The sequence below is a fragment of the Mus musculus genome, chromosome 12 (genome assembly GCF_000001635.26).
Source record: "Mus musculus strain C57BL/6J chromosome 12, GRCm38.p6 C57BL/6J".
NCBI lineage: Eukaryota > Metazoa > Chordata > Mammalia > Rodentia > Muridae > Mus > Mus musculus.
In genome coordinates this window covers 99,050,416-99,077,737 of record NC_000078.6, presented here as the reverse complement: position 1 = coordinate 99,077,737, position 27,322 = coordinate 99,050,416, and the positions used below count along the sequence as shown (strand labels likewise).

General features: G+C 45.1%; 1 long non-coding RNA gene across 1 annotated transcript in view; it reads right to left on the bottom strand.

Annotated features, from left to right (window-relative positions):
* Positions 1-4,731: 4,731 nt before the first annotated feature.
* Positions 4,732-27,322, bottom strand: part of Gm40554 — a 48,568-nt gene continuing 25,977 nt past the window's right edge. The window contains exon 3 of the long non-coding RNA XR_872920.2: positions 4,732-4,879. This is a non-coding gene — a long non-coding RNA (predicted gene, 40554). The remainder of the gene's footprint in view (positions 4,880-27,322) is intronic.

Below are 27,322 nucleotides of genomic sequence, written 5' to 3'. Positions count from 1 at the left end.
GCTTTCCCTGAGGCTCTGGTCTATGGAGAATGTAGCTCCCTCTCTAAACAAGGAACAAGCTTGAGAGTCAGTAATAGCCTGGGGCCAGGGCCCTGGGAGCTTTTCCCTGAGGCCCTGGTGATAGAAAAAGAACACAATTTCTTCTCTAATACGAGGAATATGCTTGGCAGAGCCAGTAATGGCCCAGGGCCAGGGCCTTGGGGAAGTTGCAGCTTTGGATTTTCGTTCCTGAGAATGTAACTCTGCCCATCCTTAAGGGGCTGTGGTTATCACTCCCAAGACTGCTATGTGTTATCTGTGCTGCACTTGGAATACTCTGTGCTCCCTTCATGCAACATTACTTGATTAGCTTCCTGCTGACTCTGTCCCTTTGTATGATAGCTTTCTGCTGACCCAGTCCCACTTCTCCCCTAAAACCTGTATAGGAGATGCTGTACTTCCTAATATGCCTGCTTGCTATAAGATACAGCTTCTGCAAGACCTCCCGATCTCAGACTTGTCTCCTTATCTTCTGACCTCCCGATCCTCTCTCTCAGGAACCTGTTGCTGAAGAATGCTGGTCCAGGTCATTAAGGCACTTCAATCTCGACTATACAATGAACTCTTATACTTAACAAACAATGATATTCCAATTTTAAATGGCAAAAGATTTGAGTAAGACATCTTCCCCAGTGAGATACATCAGTCACCAACAGGCAAAGGTGGTCATCATGACAGACAGCAGGGAAGTGATAGCTATGGCACAGAAAGACACTCTTAGTAGAATGGCTCTAATAGAAAAGCTATTGGCAAGGATATGCAGAAATTAAACTCAGCATATGCTGTTGACAGCATTGTAAGATGGTGTGTTTACTTTAGATGAGACCGGAGGTGTTCAGAGTGATCTGGCTATCGACAGCTACTCTGTAAAACACTCCTGTGTTTCTGAAAAGTGCTATAAATGCAGGTAGCTTCCAAATTAACACAGGAGCCAGTAGTTCTACCTCCAGCTACATAGCAAGCAGCAAAGAAAATGCCAACTCCCCGGCTCTGCTCACAGCAGTTTTATCGATATAATAAATAAAAGGATTATGTGACTTTTCCTGGGGAGATATGGACAAACATCCACTCATTCCAGATTGGGGTATGGGTGACAGATCAAAGAAAAAATTACAGCCAAGTGTAGCTTGAGTTCGTTGGGGTTGATTTCCGGAGGAAAGGAGTTGGGGTTGATTTCCAGAGGAAAGGTAATGAGTTACCAGTGGGGGCCTGGATGACCCAAAGGCAGCTGCATTACCAGGAAAATGACACCAGAGGGGACAATGACTCACAAGAGCTCTCTGCACAACTTGCATGTGACTCCCCTGGTCGCATTTGTTCCTGTCTGTATAACCTTAGGGAGAGAGGCAGTGTGAATCCTTTGAGTTCTCAGAGACTGTACGTTTTGTTTACTTCCTGAGCCCTGTAAATTTCATTTACTTCCTAAGTCTTGAGGAGGGGACACTTCAACTCACAGGAAATAACTACACAACATAAAAAGTAAGAAGAGCCGTCAGCGAATGAATGAGTACATACCATGATCCATATTCATATGGCTGGATAGCAACCTGGCCAAGAAAGAAATGAAGCACTCGTGCCAGCTCTCACACGGATGGGCCTTGAAGACATGATGCTAAGTGAAAGGAGGAAGTCCCAGGCATGGCATATGATATTCCATTTGTATGCAATACACAGGACATGCAAATTTAAGGAAGACAAAGGGTGACAGCTAGTGGAGCTTCCTCTGAGGGGCTGTTAGGAAAGCGACTGTAGTGACGGATGCACAATTCCGGGAGTATATTAAAAACCATTGAACTGTGGTATTTAAATTGGCAAATTATTTAAATCACATGACTGAAGCTGTGACTGTTAGTAACAGTATTAAACGTATCAGTGATCTTTCCACGGCCTTCTTAGATAAAAGAAGCAACAACAAGATGAATACAGGCTCAAGCCAATGGGCTGAGTTCAGAAATGCTGCAAAGGGCCGTCTTGGAATTCAGGAAGCCTGGTATTATGCCCATTTTCCAGATGAGGAAATTAAGCCTGAGAGACTTTAATGACTCACGTACAGGGAAGGCACACTATCACAATACCAGCTGCAGGCAAAGTGAGTTCTTCAAATTTAACCTGAGGAAATGGGAAAATGTGTCTTTGTAAGGCCATGGAAAGTGGATTTACATGGCAGGCGGGCCCAGGGGGGCTTTGAAGACAGGTTGTTCTACTTCTGCCCTCTGGGCATTCTGTCCAGGGCAGAGACAAAGTAATGTGGCGATGAGGTGGTGGCAACCCAGGTTTGTGTCTCTAGAGACACCGGAAGTTCTGAGCCTGTCCAGGGACTTCCCCAAAGCTGGTCGGTGACCAGTGAGAGTACCGTGGATGTCCTTTCCTTTCCTGTCCTTGGCTTTCATCTTGAAGCCACATCTGTGCCAGTGAAATCAACCTGGCTTCAAAGAACACCCACAGGGCCCTAGGGAGAGACAGGCCACCCACAGGAAGAGAGGCAATTCCTTTCTTTGCTGATGGGAGAGAGGAAATTAGGAAGATAAGACCAAGAAAGTATGGGCAAATTTGGTTGGGCTAGTAACCGACCAGCTTATTTAGGAATTTTGGTTTGGGGGCAGGGCCTCAAGTAGCACAGACTATTTCAAATTTGCTATGTAGCCAAGGATAACCTTCAATTTCTGATCTTGGTACTCCACCTCCAGAGTGCTAGGCTTGCAGGTGTGCACCACCACTCCAGTTTTATGTGGTCCTGGAGATTGAACCTGGGGCTTTTGTGCAAGCCAAGCTAGTACTCCACCAACACACTGCCTGCCGACTCTCTTAAATAAATATTCCTTCTATTTGGTTATTAAACTTTTAAATTAATAATGTAGTAAATGCCTATGATGATAATGTAAACATCACCTTTACCCAATATTTCCAGGTCTCCGTGACCCAGTATAGGGAACAACCCATCTTCTGTGTCCTCGAGGATGTCTCAAGGTTCTCCTCTCCTCTCCTATCGTCTCCTTTCTTCATTCATCATCACAATGGGAACACACTCTGTATGAAGCTCCTGGCGGTCTGGGGAGAGCCACACTTATGTTAAAGACTTGGCAAGGATGGGGCTGGCATGGTGGCTCAGCAGGTAAAGACACTGGGTAAACCTGGATGCCTGTGTTTGATCCCCAGAACCCATATAAAGATGGAAGGAGGGATGTGACACTACAAAGTTAACCCTTGACCTCCACACTGCATGAGGTATGTATCTACACACACACACACACACACACACACACATACTTTTTAAGAAAAACATTCTTTGAGGATGACTGGTTAGAACTTTATGAATGTAGAGAATTGGAATGCAACAAATGGAAAGATGATTTTTGGGGGGCTCTCTTCAGCCCCAGTAACAGCCATTCATTGCCCACCCTGGTTTCTAACTCTATCATTCTTTCAACTAACAGGAAAAACCTTTGGGCTGTATTGAGTTGGCAGGTCATTCATTAGCTCCCACCCATCCCACAGCTAAGAATGTCTTCAGGTCACATCTAAAGGCCCTAACAGTTTCCCCAGCTTCACTGTAATGCCCCTACCCGAGTTTCCCAGTGCATTTGATAAATGCCTTGAAGGTTCACACAGCAGCTTCCACAATAGAACATATTATTATTCCTGGTCAACCACAGCCTGTGTTGCCATGCTGTGGTCACTCACATGTGTACAGAATAGACTGTCTTATCCTTATGAGGTGTGAGCTGTGTTTCGCAACATCTGCATGGTGTCTTGCACCATGAAGACTCTTACCTTGTCTCTTACCTCGAAGACTTTCTTCACATGACTGTCTCAGCCTGCTTGACACTGCATCTTCTTGACACAGCATCTCGTGATGTGGAAGCCCTTTCGCATATTCACCTGGCCCCCATAGCTAGGCTCTTTAGGCTGTTTGTAAATGTAGCTCCTATAAACAATGCCAACAAAAAATTCCTTGTATGCCCATTGTCAGGAATACAGGGAAAATGATATTCAAAATATATTATATGGAAAAAAATAATTAAAAATACCCTATGATGGACTCTTAGTGCTAATCAGAGGGAATTTTTGAACCTGAGAGTAAACTAGTTTACTTTCAATAGTAATTGCAAAGTGTACCTGAATTAATTGGAGCTCTTATTACCAGGCAGAATGCCTGTTTCCACTGGTTCATCAACAGGACATCACTTTCCAGTCTGTATTAGGATGTGTTGTAGGCTATTGATGATTCTTAAAGATATCAGGTCCTAGTCTCATTAACCGATTAACGTTACATGATAAAGAGTAAAGATCTTTTCAGATGTTCACAAGTAAGGAATGGGTGGATTATCCCTGTAGGCCCAATGTAAGCACTAGTGTCCTTATGAGACAGAAGGAAGTCTGACACAGGTAGAAAAGAAGAGGCCCCTTTGATAGGCCCAAAGGGGAAAATACTGGGGCTGGGGAGGTGGCTCAGCGGTTAAGAGCACTGGCTGCTCTTTCAGAGAACCTAAGTTTGATCTCCAGCACCACCATGGCAGCTTACAGCCATCTATAATTCCAGTCCCAGGGGATCCCACATCCTCTTCTGGTCTCTGTGTGCACCAGGTACACAGACATACATGCAGACAAAAACATCCATACACATAAAATAATAATAGTAATTTTAAAAAATTTTAATAATTTTTTTAATAAGGAAGATGCTACAGTGCCGGCTTGGAAGGTGGAGGTGAGGCAGGGGTCAAGGAACACAGCTCAGGAGCCTGGAGACAGGTATAGAAGCAGGCTGTCCCTCGAGACTCTCCATGGCTCTGCCAACATCCAACTTGTTGGATTTAGCTCTCTAAGAGTCTGGCTTCTGGAACTGGAAGAGAAAACAAACGTGCTGTAAGTCTCCCGGACAGTGATAATTCCTTATGGTGGTACTAGCCAGAGTGGGAGGGAAGGCTTCACGCTGTGGGGGAGGGCATCCTGTCATGTAAAGCCATGTCCCTCCAGCGGAGGCTTGTACCTCCCACCCTGCAGCTTAAAAACCTTACTGCTCCCTGGCTTCACATTCTTGGGAAGGTGGCTGATTTGATCACAGCTTTCAAGCTAGATGCTAAAGTATTTCCTCTAACCACCCGCAGATCTCTCCAGTGAGGTGCCAGCCAATAGCGTTTTTCTTTATCTCCGTGTGCTTCTAGCATGCTTATTGTGTCGTATAGATTGCCTTGGGGACCTCGTGTGTATATAAACATTTTTAGAGTGTTATTTTGCAGCTCTCACAGTGGAGCACTAAGGGCCACCTTCCCCAGGGAGGATGCGGGTGGGAAGGGACCTAGTTCTCTATGAATTAGGCACAGCTTCTCTGTTCAGTTTCTGAGAATGCAGTAGCGTCTTTCACTTGGTACTCTCTTGACATCCCGGGTGAGGGAGATAGTCAGTGGTTATTGAGGTTATCTGTAGGATGCTGGAAAGGAGTTTAGGGAAGAGTAAAATCTGAGGCTTAATTCATCCATTCAAACGGTTCAGGTCTGGAGGGCCGATGAGGAAGTAACTGCTGGGCAAAGTCTTCTTCATTAGTGGTTTTCAACATCCCTAACGTTGCGATGCTTTAATACAGTTCTTCACGATGTGGGGACCCCCAACCATAAAATGATCTAGTTGGTACTTCATAACTATAATTTTATCACTGTTATGAATCATAATGTAAATATCTAATATGTAGGATATCTAATATGTGACCCCCCAAAGGGATTGTGACCCACAGGTTGAGAGCCACTCCTCTAAATCTCTTGAAGGCAGATGTGTTGCTGAAGGAGGTCTGAGGTTTACAAACACACGAAGCTGAGTGGTGGAAGCTCACTTTGGCTATCTTTTAAATATCAGGAGCACACACATGCCCCAACACACACAGTCACATATGCATACACATGCAAACACACAGACATACATACACAGATACTCACATACAGACACATACACACAGAGAAACACACACACATACCAGCCCACACAGTCACATATAAATCCATATATAAATACACATACATACATACATATATAGACACAAACATGGACACAAATACACACACAAACAGACACAAATACACACACACACACCTTGCTCCTACAAAGATATAAGAAGTGTGTTCTTTCTTTGTTCTGGGTCTCTCCTCCGTCCTGCATGCTGAGAGGGGGTTTCCCAATATGTTGGATAAGTAAAATCCTCATGCATTTTACAACGATGGCAGTCTCTGTGGTCTTTGTGAGTGAGGGTCTCTTAACAAACTACAACATTCCCAGTTTCCATTCTCTGGGCCAAGCAGGTGAGAACTCAGAGGACTTACTCCCTAAATCTCCTGTTAAAATACTCCCGGATTCCCTCCGATTCTTTCTGGCAAGCAGAACTGGCCAGGCAGTAGATGACAGACTAATTATTCCAACTATCAGAAACTTCCTCTGTGTCTGTAACGTACCTTGACAATCCAGTGGCTTGTCATCCGGAGGCCTCTTAATTGGCTACGTGATTGACATGCGTGTGGGGGATTTATTTTAAGAATCAAGGCAAGCCTTCAAAGGTAGATCAGCTATATGATGCCAAGAAACCTGGTTTGCACCCACCATGGGCTAGAATGTGAATTTTAGCATGACTCTAATCCTAGATAACTAGCAAGAAGGGCAGGGAGAAAGTGAAGTCTTTTTTCTGGGCTTAATATTTATCTCTCAGCAAATGTTCCCTAGCCCCAGGCTGTCCGGATCTCCCCTTGCAATGAATGACACTGTAAAAAGACCTCTTGAATCTCTTGGGCAGATGTGACCTGACACCTTGCTTTGTCTGGACTTCACCAATCAAGTCTGTTTGCATTGCTAGTGATAGAAATTTAATTCCCCCCCTAGAGTATATAGCTTACAAGTCCAAGAGTTGAGCTATTTAAATTCTAGTTGTCCACAGGGGTATAAGGAGCAGAGGTAGCCCATCATTGTCTTTTTGACTCAACCTCTACCTTCCTTCTGGGAAGTTCTTCTCTTCCTGGGTTGGCAAAGATGGCCTCTGGCAGTGCCACCCTTACAGAACCTGAATTACCCATCATGCAAGAAAATGAGCATCTCTCTCAAGGTTCAAATGATTGCAGCAGATTTGGAAGGGGCTTATTGGTCCTCTAAATGCAAGTGTTCTTCTCTTGGCGCAGTCACTGAAGGCAGGATTATAGGGTCAGTTCTATGGTTGGCCACGTCCCAGTCACTGAATCAGGTGAGCCCAAGAATGCCCTGATTGGCAGTCTCAACAGACCATGTGGGATGGGAAAATGACTTCTCTCAGTGACCTGGGGGTTTGGGGCAGCAGAACAAGAAATCATCTTCACAAACACTAGAACTGAAACTCTGTGGAAAGGCAGTCCCTGGTAGATCCTGTGTCTACCCTTTTCCCTCTGGGATCTCCTCTCTTGATCTGGCAGTGTGGCCAACTAGGGCAGGGAGCTTTGAGCTGTCAGCGAGTTGGTTCTGAATGTGTAGAAAGCTGAGGCTACTTTGGTGTAGGGTATCCTGCTGAGGAGGGCGTTGTCTAGTTCTTTGGACTAGAGTTGATGAAGGGAGGGGAGGGCAGACCTTTGTGAGCTTCAAAGAGAACACTTCTTCATATGAACTTTCTCCTCTTTCCAAACATGACCCACTCTCTGCTGAGGGTGTTCAGTGGACTCTGAATTGGAGGATTATGACTGGTCTTTGGAAGCTCAGTTTTTAGTTAAAAATGGGTCCTCGATTGCTGGGCTACTACAGCTCTAAAATCCCCAAAGAATATTTGGTTGTTGGTTACTTAAAGCTTTCTTTACTTACTTTGCTAGAAAGACCCTGGCAAATCACTGACCCACATCCCCACCTGAAGTTGGAGGTCTCCGTTTGAATGCCTGAAGAAGCGGCATCCCTCACCTACCACCCGCTTTGGCAGATTCCATTGCCAGGGGACAGCCTAGAGGTCAGAATGCTCTTTATTTGGAGCATAAAATAGTCCTTAGCTTTGGCACACAGAATTTGCCACTTAATACTGCAAGACTGCTTTTTGTGGGCTAGAGAGACAGCTCAGTTGTTAAGAGCACTGGCTGTTCTGTCACAGGATGCAATTGCCAGCACCTATAGGGCAGCTCACAACTGTTTGCAACTGTAACTCCAGTCCCAGGAGATCACACAGACACACATATGGACAAAATGCCAAGACACATATAATAACAAAATACATTTTAGAAATGAGACTTCTTTGTGTTCCTCTTCCCTTCTCTCTCTCCCCTTTCCATCTCTCAGTTAATATTCTTTAGCTCCGTGCTAATTGCTTTGCGTTTCTATGCTCATTTATCCACCAGAACAACCTAAGATGCAGGCAGCAGCATCGCACACATTTTGCAGGTGAGGAAGGGTGACATAGAGCCATGGGGTCAGAGGTCGGATTGGGCGGTACCAGAGCTCATGCTTACAACCTCAGCTGACCCACACTTTCTCTAGCAAAAATGAGCTATATAGACTCAGTATTCAGAATAACCCTAGACCGTCCATATAGCCCTGATAAAGATCAGCATTTTAGGGACGATGAAGGGGAGGTGTGGAAGAGTGCCATCTTGAAGAGTGTTAGGAAATGAAGGTCTTACTGCATCCCGGAGGACCTGGTCCTTAGCTCTAAGGGTGATGCTGAGTGTCCTAGCCTGAGAAGAAGGCTCTGGGATGCAGTGAGCATAAGAAAAAGCTCTGCACCTTATTCTCGCCTGTCCCAAAGAATCAAGGTAAATGATGTAGCTCTTGAGAATTGGGGAATACCCTTCAACCCCACCCACTTTGAAGAAAAGTTGTAAGAACCAGATGTGGTGACAAAGTAGGATTTTGAAGCTCGCAGGAAAACATCAGTAATAGAAAAATACCCAACTTTGCTTCTACATAAACAACCCACATTTTCCAGTTTCTGTGGGCAACACAGATTCTGGAACTCCCAAAGCCAAACCAAAAACCTGTGTGGTGACGGGACATCCCATAAGGCAATGAGGGCGACAAGCTAAGGGAAAGGATCATTTTAGCTAGAGAGAAAGCCTTGTCTTTCCACATTTGTCTGAGCAGATGCATCTAGATCCTCTCACCTTCTCGGAGGATTCTCAGAGGCTCCGCCCCAGGGGTGCTGGTTGTGAATTCATCTGTGAGTCTGGAACAGCTCATCAGATTTGTTTTCTCTTCCCCCATTATGGAACATTAGCTTGCCATAATCTACCCTCTTACTATAGCATACGTACAGATTAATCTTTGCCAAGCATTCCTTAGTTAACCCCGCCCCCAGCACGCCCATCCCACCTCTGGGGAACAAAGTAAAAACCCCCTCAACTTTTTCAGTGTCTAACAATCCCTCCCATGATGGTTTATATTGATTGACCACTAGACAGGATCTAGAATCAACTAGGAGACAAGTCTCTGGGTGTGCCTAGGAGGGGTTATCTTGGGTTAACGGAGCAGAGAAGTCCCACCCTGAATGCAGGTGTCCATGGGCTGGGTCTCAGTCTGCTTAAAAAAGAGGAAGCCAGCTGCTCTCCAGTTTTATCTCTCTTGGCTTCTTCACTGCTGATACAATGTAAGCAGCTGCCTCGGGCTCCTGGCACCTGACTTCACCTCTATGGACTGCACCCTCCAGCTGTGAGGCAAGATAAACCTTCTTTATGTTATATCTTGCTGCAGCAAAATATCCTTTCTTGGTTTATGTCTCCATCCTCTTTCCCTTCTTCCCGTAGGGACTTTTTATTTTAATAAAAAAAAAATTGAGTGCTGGGGCTGGAAGCCAGTGCTTTGCACACATAATTCAGACAGTCTTGTCTTCTGAATTCATGAAATGAATCCCTCATTTTGGACCCAAAAGTCATTCAGTCTATAGAATGCCAACATTCTGTGGGAGAAAGGGGAAGGGCTTTGGGAATCGGCTCTGCGGAAGACAATTTTAGCTACAGAGGATTAGGCTGTCAGTTAAAAAGAAAATTAAAAATAGCAGGAACTTAAACAAGATAGAAACTTGTCATTCATCCAAAAGAAGTCTAAGGCCAGCTGTAGTAGTGGTGCACATTTACAAAGCTGGTACCCTGGAGGCAGAGGTGAACAGGTTGCTGTAAGTCTGAGCCAGCCCTGGCTATATAACAAGGTCCTGTTTACAGCAAAAACAATAAACAATAAAGCATTGGGCACTGAGGAGATGGCTTAGTGGATGGCTGCACAAGCCTAAGGACACGAGTTCAGAGCCCCAGGACCATGTAAAAGCTGAATATGCTAGCATGCACCTGTAACCCCAGCTGGGGACCAGCATGCACCTGCAACCCCAGCTGGGGACCAGCATGCACCTGCAACCTCAGCTGGGGACCAGCATGCACCTGCAACCCCAGCTGGGGACCAGCATGCACCTGCAACCCCAGCTGGGGACCAGCATGCACCTGCAACCTCAGCTGGGGACCAGCATGCACCTGCAACCTCAGCTGGGGACTGTTGAGTTTAGGAAGGAAGCTGAGAAAACTCACTTCAAAGATAGAAGCTTTAAAACAAAAGCTTTATTTTCTGAGCACTCAGGGAGGTGGCCAGTTCGGGATCTAAACCACCCCAGGGGAGATTGTACAGCATTTTTACAGCATGGGTACACAAAGGGAGAGGAGAGTTGGGGCGAGCTGCAGTGTTATCCAATTGTATTTTGACATTATGGGTTAAGCAAAGGAGTACCTGCCTGTTGGAGACTGGGCCATCATATCCAGGGCACCTGGCTTCAAGGTCCTTAATTCAATTTCCTATACATTAGGTCTGGAGATCAGACTGATAAGGGTATAAATGAGTGGATCAGCTACAGGGAGTTAATCACAAGCAATTGGTTATATATATTTTACAACATATGCACCTTGATTTAAATAACAGCAATTTCTATATCCCTTACTAGTTAACAGAGAATGAAGAAAACGTTTGGAGAAGTGGGATAGGTGTTTGTTCCTAGGCTTGGGAAGATAGATTTGTTTAACCCTGCCTGCAAGATGGAGAAGTTGTCCTTGAGATAGCTGGACTTAGACGACTGTCTCCTTACAAGTTGTCCCTGAGATGTCTAGACACAGACAACAGAAGCTGTTCAGCTTTAGGGAAGTCTCTAGCCCCGCCCCCTCCCCCCCAGGGCCTGGGACCTTGAATTTAGTTCCTCCCTACAATTAAATGGAGTCTGAAAATGGAATGGTGGCACTCAGAATAAGTTTCTTTTGGTTGTTCCCAACTGGGATAAGACACAAGTAGATCCGAGGAGCTCACTGGTCAGCCAGCCTAGCTGAAACTGTGAGCTCCAGGTTCACTGAGAGACAATAAATACATAAATAAATAAATAAATAAATAAATAAATAAGTGATCCAGGAAGACATCCAATACCCAGCATCAACCTCTGATCTCTACACACACACACACACACACACACACACACACACACACACACACACACACAAGCAGTCAAGGAATGTCATGACGTGGTGCTGCAGGGTCACTAAGACCCAGGCTCCTAACTTCCCTTCTCTTTCTCAGTGTGAAGTTTACAGCCTCGAAATCAGTTCAAGTCCCAAAATAGTTGCTAGTCGTTTTTATAGGAGTTTCAGGCCAGTTACAGAAGCTAAAATAAGACCAAAAGGCAAGCGCCCTAACAGCTCATTCTCTTTCAATTGCTTCTAGGAAGTTCCAGACGAAACACTTGCTCACATTTTGTTGACCAAAAATAATTCCAATGTCTATACTTGGTAGTCCTGTAGTGCCTGGTGTCAAATCAGTGTTGTATTGTTAGAGACACAGGGAATGGGTATCATTAGCTGCTAGCCATTCTAAGAAAGGCTTAATTGAGATAATTCATATACTGTACAATTCCCCCCACTCGATACATATGGATTTCATGGTTCTGATGAATCCGCAGTTGTGCATTTATGAGCTGATAAGAGTTAATGACACCTTTTCATTTCCTCTCCACCACTCTGACGAGCACCCTGTAGCCATTCTACCACCCCTAGCTTTCTCTCTTTCCTTCCCCACATAGTCTCCAGACGTTAGCAGCCTGCCTCTTACACTGTAGGTTTGCCACTTAGGACGTTACAATAGAAGTGATATCAAATAAAATGTGGTCCATTGTGACTGGCTTCTTTCACAGCACGCTCTCACCAAATTTCATGCTGGCTATAGGGCGCACCCATAAGTTCTTCATCTCGTTATTGTTTTTAGATCAATACTCTACTGCACAGATATGTCTCACTGGTTTACCCACTTTTTAGTTGATGGGCTATTACAAACAACACAGCAGCGGGCACCTGAAACAAGTTTGAAGTGAACACATGCTTTTATTTTTCTTGGGAGTCGGATTTCTGACTCATGTGACAACTGGACACCTGCCCTTTTGATGAGCTGTCGGACTTTTCTGAAGTAGCTGTGCCATCTGATGTCACCACCACCCCGCCCCCAGCAGTACCAGAGGACTTTCCATTTTGCTGCGTCCTTACCCTGTGTATTGTTAGTAATCCTTTGTATGGCAATGGATGTGGAATTGCACCTCCTCTACCTGTTGACAAATGATACTGAGCCTCTCTCATCGTTGGCCACTTATCTTTCATCCTTGTGGAAGCATCCATCTGGATCCTTGGCCAAGTGTTCAAACTGGGTCATTCATCTTTTTAAGACGGAGTTGTGAGAGTCCTTTCTGTATCCCGTATACAAAGTCCTTTACTGGATATGTGATTTGTAAATATTTTCTTTCATTTTGTGTGTTACCTTTTCATTCCACTGGTCCTGTCCTTGAATGCTTATTTGATGTCCACCAATGACAAATGTCTGCCTTTTGCCTTTATTGCCTGTGCATTTAGTGTCATATCCAATAAATCACCACTGAAGAGTTACATTCACTTAAATGAGCTATAAATCATTTAAATGACTTTCCAAAGCCTAGATTCTGTCCCAGGTCTTAAGGGCCTTGACCCTATCTATGTTCCTTATTTTCATGTTTATCCCTTTAACAACTCTTCCTCTATTTAAGGTGTCCTAGGCCTGTCTCAACTCTTCAGAACAAAAGGGGACAACTGAGACATCCTTCATCTTTGTGCTCAGGATGCTATTACCATGCCAACAGCACTGGAGCTTCTGTGCACACCCTAAGGACACATGGAACTGAATGACTGGGGAGCCGCTGTCTCAGAAGCGTCCCCTTGTAGGTCCACCACATACATCACCGTATTAAGATATCCAAGGAGGGAGCTTGCAATAAAGAAGCCACTTTGACTCTGTTTAGTGGTTGAGTCAGGTACATGTTTCAGCGGGCCTTCCATTCTCAGCATTAACATGCCCAGGAATGTATCATTAGTTTAGGTTTCCTATATCCCTTTCAACTTTCTCCAGTAGCGATACCTTCCTTATACTTTGCATGGTCCCTGACTTTCCACTCACTTTCCAATAATAAAGTATGACAGTGCCAGTGGGCTTCATAGTAACTACAGAGGAGAGTTAAGTTGGTTGACAAATGGAGGCGCAGGTAAAGAAAGAGAGGGGCACACGGCGGATGAAACTGGTCTGTGACATGTGCCCGGATGGCGCTATCTTACTGCTGACTCACTTCCAGATGTGTCCCGGGAATGCTTGTCTTATTGCTGACTCACTTCCAGATGTGTCCCAGGAATGCTTGTCTTACTGCTGACTCACTTCCCGGAGACCCTGATCAACCTCTCTGCAGGAACCTGATGAGTAACGCATAGCTCAGACAGTGCCTGGGAAAGCAAGTGCCTTTCTTCCTCAGGATGAAGATGGCAGTTGGGTACTGTCAAGTCCAAGTTGGAGAAAATGCCCCTTCCTTCCTGACTCTGTGCTGGGACCTGGGAACATGGATGCTCTGACACGCCACCCACAAGCAGCCAGTGTTCATTTGGGAAATAGACAAAAATGCTCTGTCATTATATTTTCTCCAAGGAGGGCCTCAGTTAATATGTAGACGTTTGTTTCCAAGTGCGCTCCTCCGCCTCCCTCTCTTCCCTCCCTCCCCCCTTCTCTGTGTGTGCATGCTAGAGTCTGATGATATTATAGGGAGGAAGAACCTTACTGTGTGGATCTAATTAAAACAAAAATACCACTTCTTTTTTTTTTATTTTGAAAGCATTTGGCTGATGTTAATGAACCATCTGGGGCTGATTTGATGGTTACTCCAGGGGCTTTGGCAAATAAAAGGGGGTGGGAGATTCCAAATTGGGTATCTTTCAAGCCTGATAGTTGGACTTTAGTTAGAACAAAGTCAGTGGAAAGCAACTCAAACTGGCTTAACGTGAAAAGCCTGCAATTACTCTGCTCCAGCTTGGGGTTCTGAACCATATTCGGGCAGGGAGCCTGGAGCCAGGCACCGGTCATGCCCAGCTTGGCTCTGTCTGTTCCTGTTGAGGGGCAGCATCCTTAGGTGGACAATGCTTGCTCTGGACCTCTCTTTTAGTTGGCTGGGGCTTTGTCAAATATGCTTCAGGAAGTCGCAGGCGGAGACTGTTAGGTAAGTCACGGGATCTTTCTGTGTGATTGGTCTAGACCCCTCCGGTTCCTTTTCTAGTGAAGCCACATCTAGTAAATTAGAATGTTAGCTGTTAGGGAGATGTGGTCACAGAAAGTGCTTGGCCACTCTTAAGTGATGGCCAGTAACAAAAGCATGAAGCAGCCCTGAGAACCCCGTCCTGTTTGGTGCTTTATATAATGCTTTCATAGGATTGTAACTCATGAATTGAAAGATGCCCAAAATAAAGAATTCACAAAGTCAATGAATTTTAACCAGCTACCTTTTCACTCACTACCCACACCAAGAGAAAGACACACACAGAGAGAGAGAAAGAGAGAGAGAGAGAGAGATCCCTCTCTGACTTACATCCTTTCAAAGTTCTCCACAAGTTCCGAGTTTATCGGAGGAAGCATCTGTATTAATGGACCAACAGATTGGAAAAGGTACAGAGAGAGGCTTCTCTGTAATGGGTCTGTTTGTTTGTTTGTTTTAAGTGCCAAGAGTAAAATTTGTTTCTAAACTGGTTTCAAATCCATGCGTATTTTCGAGGCACTGACTAGAAGAGGGACATAGAGAAAAGGCAGAAGCTAGAGTCTGTTCTATCCTTGCTTGGAAGTCTGATCTTGATAAGCAAAGAATGTAATTAAAATGGATTACAGACTATTAAACACACACAAGAACAAAATGATTGCAGTGTGTGCATGCCAGTAATTAAAGCTTTAGAGGAGGAAAAAGTCACCATCACTTAAAATGATTATCTGTCAAGGTTAGTAACAAATATTGACATGCAAGCTTTCCCCCCCTCCCTGTTCTTGCTTCTTAGAGGCAGGCACTCAGCAATTAGTGGCATATATTCCAGAATCAATATGGCCTCGGGTCCAAAGCAGAGGGATCCATACATTTTAAAATGAGTGGACAGAGTGGCAGACAGGCTCCATGGAAAAGAACTGCTGCCAGGATCATTCAATTAGGGCTTCAAAGACAAAGAGGAGCCAGTCAGGGCAGCGTCTCCTTAAGTGGGTTTATCTCAAAGATGTTCTTATGATAACCACAGGGAGAGACTTCTTCACATCAGTGGATTCCATACTTTATCTTTACTATTAAAACAACTGAAGGTAGGAAGTGGAGTGTTCCTTAAAAGTTCAGTGACTCAGTGGCTCAGTGACCAGAAGCCTGGGCTCTGCGGCCAGACTTCAAAATCAGTGGATTCAGATTTCAAAATCATCAATTTTCCTAACAGATTTTGGGCAAGTTGGTTTTTTTTTTGTTTTTTATCTCTTTGCTCCCTTTTCTGTAAAATAAAGTAATGATCAAATCTACCTTATAAGATGCTAAAAAGAACAAATGAGATCTTGTAAGCAAGAGTCGTGGTATACAGTAAGGATTCAAAATGCAGGCACTGTTGCATTAGGAAGGACAGGCTGGGTTATGACACAGTGACATGCAAGCCCCAAGATCTGCCGGCTTTACTCAATGAGCTAAGTTTCTCAGTCAAGCTATGTCTTTCCCACAGGGCAAAGGGGGAGGGGCAGACTAGGACTATGCTACTCTGAAGCCAAGCACTTCAAAAGAATGCCAAATGGAACATCACAGAGACAAAAGATGCCCACCTAGGTGTTTCATTGCTACCACCAAAGAGAGATAAACATGACTTATAACCTATCTCACTGGGCATCAACTAGTAGACTGAGCATCAAGTAGTCTCTAAAACATTAACAGCACAAAGAACTGTATTTAGGGAGGGCTTCATCTCCGTCATATGTATTTTCACCACCACCAACAACAACACCACTGTCTTTGTCCTTGTTGTTGTTGTTGTTGTCATCGTCGTCATCATCATCATCGTCGTCGTCGTTGTCATCATCATCATCATCAATGTTATAGGTCTGTAGGGGTTTTGCCATGTGAAATTGGAGAACATTTAAACCTATGACACAGCCGAATCCTCAAAGACTTCAATCACTTCATCCAATACTCATGCTGAAGTAACGTTATTATATTAGACCACAATGATGGACCTGACCAAGTAAGGACTTCCCTCCCATGGACCGACCATCCAGTACAATAATGACACAAGTGAATAAGTACAGCAATCCCTATAGCAGGCATCACTGACAATGGCAGCTAGTGGGTGTCAGTGCTGAAGCTTGCATGGTAAGAAGGTGCCAGCCCAAGAGAGAGAGAGGTAGGCATTTCTGGGAAAAGGGAAAACTCAGTGGGTCCCAGGGGCTGTAAACACTTGCAATATGGCTGGAAGGTAGGGAATGAGGAGGAGGTGACAGATGACAGAGGGGACCAGGATACAGCTCAGTGGCCAGGAGAAGAGGCTTGGGGTTAAATTACAGGGAGATGGGGGAACTTAGCGATTTCCAGCAGGGAAAAGCAGCAGCTCAACTTAATTGTTTTCCAAGGTCTCAGTGCTGATGGTGAAAGGAAGGGATAGGACAAAAAGCAAAACCGAGAGGGGGTAATCTGTGAAGGAGACTGATGGAGTCTTCTAGCTGAGGCATGGTGGAGGCTTAGATTACACTGGAACAAGAGAGACAGACAGACAGACAGACAGCATCGTATATTGGGGTATTTTGTTTGTAGAACAGTTGATAATGGAGTTAGCTTCATGGCTCGTCCCCTTAACTCTGACCAGTTTTCAAGTGTCCAGCATTCATTCCAAGGATCCATTGAAACCACCCACTCGAGGGTGGACCATGGGATCAGTGACACCCTTGGACTCTTCCATTTTTTCCAGACCACACAGATTGCTATACAAAGGTTTAACAGAGCCCTTGACAATTTCATTCTACAGTGAAACCAAGTTAATTCTTATTGAATCGATAGAGATACCTGGGGCAAATCTCACATTCTTCAGGTTTACTTCTTGCTTTGCGCCAATATCCTCATGTTTATGGCTGCGTGTGGATTATTAGAGTCTTCCTCAAAAATCCTATGTGAAGCCCGGATTTTAGCAGAGACAGGGGTGGACATCCGGGCAGAGCCCCAATCTGGCACCCCTCCTGGCTCTGGGCTTCACTCTCACCTGCTGGGAGTAGGGCCTTGGTAAACACTCCCGAATTCCCTGCAACAGTTTCTGGCCCAGAATTTGGGTGTCCTACACAGGGCCTCTAAAGACAAGGATACAAAAGCTCCTGGTCACAATTGGCTTAGTGGAAAGGACCCCAAACATTACCTCTAAGTCTAGCCTTTGTGATTATTCCCTACAATATTGGAAACCTTTTTTCCCAGCTTTGTGTGGTGTGGATGGTGGTCCTGAAGCACCTGCCATTTTGTAGATCTGAACCCCGGTTCTCACATATCTATGCAGTGAAATGGATCTATCTATCTATCCATGCAGTAATATACCCGCGGGCTTGCAACTTCTCCTGTAGCCAACAAGAGTTATGAATCAAATCTCTCTGAGGCTATAATGAGAATTAATGAGGCTCAGTGTCTGTAAGGTCTTGCCAAGCAGAGACCAGGCAGTCAGGAGTGCTTATGAATCATGGGGTAAATCATGTTTGTTTTGAGTCGTTTCTTGCATCACTAGTGCAAAGAGCCATTCATGACCTTGTGGAGTAGAAGAGGGTTTGTAGTGATATTATCCAGACTCCATTGGGCATAGAGCACCCCACTTGCCAGTTCTGTCATCTGCTATGCATGTAGGCTCTCTCATAGGCTGGTTCCACTCTGGGACCGCAGCTTTTCTTAGCACTTGTCTTGTGGTCCCAGCATTTCTAACCTGTTAGGTTGTGTCTTAGCGATCTATGGGTGTCCATTGCTGTGGAGAGACACCATGACCAAGGCAAGTCTTATAAAGAAAACATTATTGGGGCTGGCTTACAGTTTCAGAGGGTCAGCCATTATCATCCCAGCAGGAAGCATGGCAGTGTGCTGGCTGACTTGGTGCTGGAGGAGCTGAGAGTTCTACATCTTGATCTGAAGGCAGCCAGGAGACTGTCTTCTGCAGGCAGCTAGGAAGAGGGTTTCATTCCACATTGGGCAGAGCCTGAGCTTAAGAGCCTTAAATCCTCCCCCCCCCCCCCACCAGTGACACGCTTCCCCCAACAAGGCCACACCCATTCCAACAAGGCCACACCCACTCTAAGGCGCACTTCCTAATAGTGCCACTCCCTGGCCAAGCATATTCAAATCACCACAGGTTGCCACTGAAACTTTCACAGCAGAATACAGAGGCTCTAGAGCAGTGGTTTGCAACCTCCTAAACTAGTCCACAGTTAATCCTTAATACATAGTTCCTCATGTGGTGGTGACCTCCACCCAACAAATTATTTTCATTGCTACTTAGTAACTGCAATTTTGCTACTGTTATGAATGATAATGTCAATATCTGATATGCAGGTGATTTTAGGTGACCCTTGTGAATGGGTTGTTCAACTCCCAAAGGGGTCAAGAGCCACAGGTTGAGAATTGCTGCTCTAAGGTTCTCTTTGCAGGTGATCTATCCATGTTGTACATTGTTCTGTCTCAGAGTTTTCTGGAACCTTAGCAGAGTCTCCCATGACCTCCTAATTTTGCATTTTGTGTTGCTTGCAAACCCAGAACCATGTGTCCCTTTCTGCCAAGCTTTGCTGCCAGCTCAACCACATAAAGTCACAGGTTTTTGTGTTTCCCCTACTTGGCTTTGGGATTGTTTTGGTCTGGTGTCTCCCGGTGTCCTCTCAATCGTATCTTTGGAATGAGGAGGTCTACTTCATGCCATTGAATACAGGAAGGATGTACATGGTTTCTTTGTTTTATAGGGCTTAAGGTTGAGAGATTATCTTAAGTCTCAAGGCACTCTTTGGACTTTGGCCCTTTGAACAATGTTAGAAGTTAGTGGACTTCTGCTGATGATCTAAATGCATTTTGCACTAGGAGGTGGCTGAACTTTGGCCAAGAATCAGGATGGTAGAGCCATATATATATATATATATATACATATATATATATATATATATTCTAGCCACAAAGGTGTCTAGGAAAGGAAGTTTCTGGTGCCTGCAGCCTTTAGAGTAGGAGGTGGCTCTGAAGTCCTGGCAGAGTCCAGGTAGGAGCTTCCCAGAAGGTAAAGCATGCTGTGTGGCACTTGTGCCATCCAGAGCTCCACATATGTAAGTTATGTATCACTATCTCTTCATCCCACCATCACAAATCCTCCACATCATTGCTCACCCTCCACAATTCCAACCTAGGCTCCAGAACCAGCAACTCTCCCAAGACCCCAGGTGTGGCCCAACTCTTTAGCTAACAACCAACGACAATAAGTGTTGTTTAGACCCAAAGAAAATGGCCTTAGGAATTTGGCTTTCCTCTGTCCCCTTAAGGGAAGGTAAGCCTTCGGAGAATGCCAGGTAGCTTCACCTTGATGAAGAGTATCTAGACCCATCTTATCTTTAGCAATGAAGCTATGGGACACTGTTGTAACCCACATCTTCGGGGCAGACAGGCCATCTGGAGGATGCCTTCCTGCCAAGGTGACTGGTGTGTGCTCATTACTGAAACCTGACAGAGCAGTAATGAACCATTCTTCTGTGAGGTCATACCCTCCCTGCATCTGACAACATGTAGGTCAAATCACATTGGGGGCAACTTTGGGCCACCCTTCAGAATCACTCACTGTTCCTAGAGCAATTCCTTTCCAATAGAGATTAAAATAAGTCATCTTAGGGCTTGGAATTGAAATGGTAGGCAACTTCTACTTCTAAAAAATGGTTGTTGTATTTTAAGTTTTCTTTGACCATTTCATTGATGTACGCAATGCATTATGGTCATATTCATCTTTATTATTATCCTCTCCACCCGTCCCTCACTCCCGCTGACCCCTTTGTTCTTCCTAACTAGCTCTCTTCCTACATTCACGTGTCTTTTGTGAGCCACTGGGTTATTTACAGTTGCTTGTGTAAGCATAGGGAGGGGGCTACTTACTGAAGTATAGACAACTCTGAGTGGCTATAACATAAAGAGACCCTCCTCTTCTGGTTACCATTAACTGCCAACAGCCACTTGAGGACTGGGGGTAGGGTGGGGCTTACGAATCCTTTCTTTGTCCATGATAAAATGCTGAAGGGCCTGGACTATTTGGAGCTTGTTCAGTTTACTACAGTTGCTGTGTGTTCGTGATTGCATTGGCTGTTTCCTACTCAGAAGGTGATCTCCTCAGCTTCCAGCTCTTACCCATCATACTTCTTAAAGGTCTAAAATGGAGAGGCTGTGTATTTATGCTGCAGAAGCACAGGAAGTAAAGAACAAAAGAAAGAATAAACTACAGCTAACCAATGCAAGCACTATTGCTTTTGTTTTTGTTTTTGTTTTTTTTTTTTTTTGCTATCATTTCTTCATGACATTTTCTGAGTGTCTTAAAGCTTTATACTATAACACGTCTTCTATTTTTTTATGTAGATTTAAGAAATCTTAATGGGTATGCATTACAATGCTAGATTCAGTGTTAAACACTAAGAATTCAGTAGAAGCCCAAGAGCATATACTGCCTTTCCACAGGTCTTGAGTTTGGATCCCTTACCCACGTCAGGTGGCTCACAACCGCCTGTAACTCCTTTTCAGGGGATCTAACCTCCACAGGGGCCTACATTCATGCACACACACACACACACACACACACACACACATTTAAAAATAAAACAAGTCATTTTAAAAAATTAATTCAATGGAAATTGAGAGATAAAATGTTGAACAACCAGAGGGAGCAAAGAGCTGGGATACATGGATGTAAGTGTAAGGCAAGAGATTATAAAGACCCCTTAGAATAAACGCTCAGCCTAGGCTTGGAGGAGGTAGGTACTCAAGGAAGGGACTCTCGACCCAGAGAGAACTCAGAAGTGAACTTAGCAAAGAAGAACTGGGAAGCACGGAGGGAAGAGAATGATTCATGGTATAGGAAGGACCACGTGGTACCTGGAAGATTTATCGGGAAACCAGCCGAGCATGGTGGGGCCTAGATTGTGCTATGGGCTGGATTACGTTCTCTCCGAATCCATGCATTGACGTTCTGATTTTCAACTCTATTTGGTGATAAGCCTTTAAGGACGTGATTAAGGTTAAGTGAGATACTAGGGAGAAGACCTATTCCAGTAAAACCCAAGGCAAGGAAAGGCCATGTGAGGATACCAGGATAAAGCGGGCAGCTGTAAGGCAGGAGGAGCCAGCCCTGCTCCTGGCTTGGCTTTGTATGTCCAACCTGCAGGACTGTGGGGGAAAGCTGTCCAAGCCTGCGGCATTTCATCACGGTAGCCTGTGGACATCTCTCCTCCTTGGTGCCAAAGTCCATATGAATCAGGGTTCTTTAGAGAAACAGAACCAACACAGGGTTTATACTGGGGGAGAGGTTTGTTATGTGGAAATGGACCATGCAATTTGGGAGGCTGGTAAATCCAAGATCGGCAGGGCTCCTGTTCCAGCTTGAAGGCTGTCAGGCAGGTGAGTTCTCTCACAGCATTTTGTTAGGAGCGGGTGTGGCGGCAGTCCCAAAGGCGCCAGGGACTGTAGCTAAGTCGTATGACTTGCACCTGACTTCCTCATATAAGCCACAAACATCTTGAGAGCTGCACAGGTGCACCAGGATACCGGTGTATCCAGTTTGATGGAGATATGCCCCTGCTGCCCTGATTAGCTGAAGCTGTGTGCCTGGTGAGGCGGCGTGGCCTGCTGTGCGTGGATGAGAGTATAAAAGGAGTGAGAGGCCCAGGGTTCGGGGGAGATATAAACAAGAAGAATCAGGACTGAATAAACTGCTGTTAGAAGGACTGGTGGTCGTGTCGTTCTTGCTGGTCGAGAGCGGATGCGACAGCATTTGGGCCTTTGATGGGCTGGATAAGGTGTATTGTGCATCTGAGAGTTCATAGATGTAAATTGTAATCACATACCAAAACATCTTCCTAGAAATAATCAGAACCATGTCTTAGCAACTAACTGGGTACTTCCTTGTCCGATCAGGTTGGCACAGGTGATTAACCACCACAGACTCTTTGATGAGGAAAGGTAAGAGGCAGAGACAGGGCTGTTGCAAGGCAGAGATCATCTCAAACTGTCCTATAAGCAAAACTAACAAGTTTGAATTTAATCCTGAGGTCAAGGAGAGGCACTGGAAAGATTTATTCAGGCAATGACAAGCATAGAATGCCTATTTTAAGACTAAATATCCCAATTATTAAGAGCCGGGTATAGTACATGTGCCTCTAATCCCAGCACTCAGAAGGTTGAGGCAGGAGCATTTCCAGTTCAAGGCCTGCCTGGGCAACACAGAAATATGCTGTCTCAAAAATAAACGTGAAGAATGAACCTTGGGGCTGCTGTGTGGAAGCACAGATAGACTGTCCGGTGCAGTTGGTGGATAGCACAGAATTCTAGCGCAGGCACCATCTCCATCCTGGTGTGTGTGGTAACCATGTGTCATGGAGTTTCTCAGTGCATTCAATGGCCCTGCGTGCACTGGAAAGACAGGAATGGAAGCAGAGAATGCAGGAAGCTGAGAGAGTCCTGTGAGTCTCATGATAGCCACCACTTGATGGCTTCCACCTTACGGATCAAACTTGAGACCTTTTTTTTTCCTGATTAATTTTGTTGACAGCTTCTTATAAGTATATAATGCTCCATGGTGACTCCCTCCCATCATGTTCTTCTACCTCCCTCCTGTCCCTATCAGTCCCTTTGTCCCTACCACTTCCTTTCTACAAATCATGACATTGGGTTTTGTTCTATGAACATTTCATTTAACCAGGGCTATCCGTGTGACCTTTAGATCTGGTCACCAGTGGGTACATAACTGAAGGTAGTGGCTCCCCCTCCACTTGCATCTACAGGGACAAAGAGCAGCGTAGAGGTGGGGCTCCCTGAGTCGCTCCTCCCCCTATGCCTGATTATTGATGGGCCATTCTTGTTTTTATACAGGTATAGGTAAGGATGTGACTTCTTGGCCATTTTCCAGATGTCACTTACAGGTCTGTTCTTGTCATTGTGTATCAGATGTGAACAAGCTTGCCCTGAAGTCAAATGCTTCCCACGTGGTCACACAGGTCACTATGACACTGGGAGAAAAAAAAAGCTAAACGTAATGACATTGGAGAGCAAGCATGACCTATGGTCATCCTAGGCTGAGGAAGAAAGATCTCCTTGTTTGTCTCCTTTGCAAGAAGTTTCATGTCACAGGGACTCAGGGTCCAATTGAAAATGACATACTCCCCGTGTGTCAAGAAACTCTTCAGCCTGCAGAGCAAAACCTTGTAATTTGTTTTATGCTTAGGTGAAATGAATTGCACAGCCTATACTTCCTTCTGTTCTCTCAGCATTTTTAGAAGTAAGAGATGGCAGAAAACATTCCTTTCTCCTCTGCAATGTGGCTGTGATCTCACAAGGGCCTTTTTTGCTTCTGTTTCTATCTTGATGTGATTATCGTCTTTTCTGAAGCATTGAAGGTAGGACTTCTAGACACAAAAGAACTTCGAGAAGACAGAATAACTGGCTGCTCGGCTGTTGTGTTTGGAGGAAAACAGAAAGAAAGGAATAAAAATACCAAACCGTCAAAGTCCCGCATCTGCTGTATTCATGTTTTCTACAGCAGAAGATGATCCGATGGCGTTTGTTCTAACATGGGGAGATTTGCTATCTGCTTGCTTCTAGTCGCTGAATCCAAAAGGATCATCAAAAACAGTTGAGAGGCCTCGGATTTGCATCAATACTTATTATGCTGGAGGAAGGTTCCTGGGTTTCTTTTCAGATATTGTGGACAGACCACTAACTGGACCTGCAAAGTGGAATAAAGGCAAGCTACCTTCTAAAAGAGTGCTTGGCCCAACTTGACAATGAGCATTGGAAAAACTCCTTCCCTCAAGCATACCAGAGGAAGACTGACTGCCTAAGGGATGCTGATCTCAAGTCTCCATGAAGCAAGCTCTGTAGGATCTGTAAGGAAGAATTGAGGAACTTTCCTGTGTAGATCGGAGGCCTTTTTCACTGCAAAATTGCCTAGAGAACGAACTTGATAGGTTGTTTAGCAGCGTGGAATATGTGGCTGTACACGGGAAAGGACACGGGAAGTCATCATATAAGTGGGACGAACTCTCTTCAGATGCCATGCAGGCCACTGGTCAAGAAGTTCCACAAGATTAGAAACCAAGTGCATAAGTGTGGCAGGAAAGACGGAACGTGGGTCACTTCCGGTTTGTCCTTGAGAGCAACGAGTGACTTTCTGTAGGGGAGGAAGGAGAGTTCACCACTCTGCCAGAGCCTGCCGCTCTTGTCACGAGGAAATGGGGGCACCATATTGGGCTAAAATTAAATCAGGTCTTTCCATGCTCTGTCCACGATGCAGGCTAGGCATGAACCGGGCCAAGGTGCTAATGCAATTAGGGCGGTGAGCTGGTGCCCAGCCATCCGCTTCCAATCTGAGTCATCTGCTACTATGCCCTCCAGGTGACCCATAGCTTTCCTCCTGCTGGTCCTTGACTCTCTCCTTGGCACTTTGCCAGCAGGAGAGGAAAATTCCCATGATAATCAGTGAAGAAGATCATGACTAATGAAGAAAAGAAACACTGTCTTCAATATCTTTTCCTGCCTCTTTGGGATGTCCTGGGGCCCGTGATTTACTGGGGGGAACTATCATGTCAGTGTGAGGCCATGACGGTCAGGAACAGGATTTTCATGTGTGTTCCACAAATCATATGTCTCTTTGTCTTTTTTTCCCTTACAGCCATTTCTAGTATTACTAATGTACCCAGCTTTCCCTAGGGCTGGGCCCACCTCCTGTCATGAGGTCTTGGACCTCCTAGCCAGTTCTATTGTACCTCACCAGGATGTCAGTACATTTTGACCTTGAAAAAGCTAGATGCCCTCTGGTCGGCCATAATGAGCATGTGACACCCCGCCCCCCAAGGCAAGAACATGTCTCGGATCATTTGTGAAACAGACAACCCATGCGGCTCAGAATGAACACAGAAAGCCAGATGGCTCTGCTCACACAGAGAGTGACAGAGTGGAGACTTGGTTTCATTCTTAGACTCTTGTCACTTGCTCCATCGCTTCTCTTTGAAAGATGCTTGAAGATCCAGGAGCTTCGGATACACTGGCTGCTCTGTAGGTCTTCAAGTTGGCCATGATAGAGTCTCCTGGTGCAGGAGTCTGATCCTCAGAACTCATTTTCAGAATTGACTTAATCTTTTTGAGCCTCACCTCCCCATATAAGTGGAGTTAAAGAGGCCGACTGGTAAGATTTTTGTAATGATAAGTAAGTTAGGCTAATAGTTGGGATAAGTCAAGATTTAAGTTAGATACCCACTATTGCTTGACCCAGGGTCCAATAGTACTTGCAATATACAAACGCTTGGCTGGAGTGGAAGTCACAATGATTGTTAAAATCAATCCAGTTCCTAGATTCAGGGCAAACTCACTCCACCTAGTTAGAAAATGCAACTCATCAGCTAGAGTGCCAGCAGTATAAAAGACATCTGATCATTATAGCATCATACAGTGTCAGGCCCACATCATCCTTTCCACAGTAGGGGATGCTGCACATCATCTGCATGGCAGATCAGTGGCAGTACCAATCCATGCCTGAAAAGCTAGTCAGTTTCTAAGGGGAATGAAGATGGTGAATGGGACAACTGATAGCTCAAGGTTACTGATCCATGGGGTAACTGTGGTTGCCAAGCAGCCAGTGCTAGGCAGACATGCCAAAGCCTCATAGTCCTTTCTTGGAGGCCTTGTGTATCTGCTGCCTCTCTGGGATGTATCCTTCCCTCAGCCTGATCAGCTGCCCTCTCTCTAGCAAGAGGTTCAGCTAATTCCCTTAGCCTGGCTGCTTGCAGACCTCCTTGGCAGTACACTCGTAGATTGCCTTGAGGTAGGGGAACTTTTGCAGGTGGTTTTTGGTGTTTTGCTTTGTTTTGTTTTTGTTTTTGTTTTTGTCACTGCCGGTGGTTAGGTTTTTAGAATCAGATTCTCATGGAGTCACCTCTTTGTTTCCTGACTTTGAACCCTAGTCTATGGGCTTTGGTTTTAGAGAGCTAGACACTGAGTTTGGGACCTTATAAATTCTCACCCTCTGAGGAGGATTTTGTGTGTCCCAGGAGGGAGGAAGAGGGAGGTGCAGGATGCTGAGGACGCAGGATGCCCAGAAGACAGGCCTTTGGCCCACTTCTTTCCTCATGACACAGCTATTCTAAGACCTCTCTGGCTTTTGTCTGGTATTGCTGACTTGAAATGTGTATTCCTCTTCTCAGCCTCTAGTGTTGTGCTGCATCTGGCTTGTGTATACCCAGAAGAGCATCACAGAGCTTTCAAAGGTTTTGAAAATTGAAAATCTGTTTTTAAACCATTGACAAGCTAAAAATCAGCCACAAAGGCCATAGTTACAATAGGGAAATTGGTAAATGTGAGCATCATAGTGTCTGATCCAATAGTTGGCTTCTTTCCTGAAATCCAGATAGCCATAGCCCAGAGAATCTGTAGGGCTGACCCAGAGGTAACCCAAACACAGCCAACTGCAAATTGAATCCAAATCTACTCCCTCACTAACATAGTTATCCTCTTATATAGTATCTGTTTTGCTCACTGGTGCCAAAAGATGTCAAGAGTCAAGGATTCTGATAGTGGAGGGATGAGTCACAGGCTTCCGCAGAGGGATGGCTTAGCACAGGGAGACTGCTGTGCCTCTCAGTAGCCTGAGGTAGAATAACAGTTCCCGAGCTCATTGGGAAGTGCTCTGAGGTTTGGGGGTGAAGTTTCCTTTCTCTGGGTAAACATGGAGACCATTCTTTCAAGAAAAGTGCAAACTGGTACTCCTGCAGT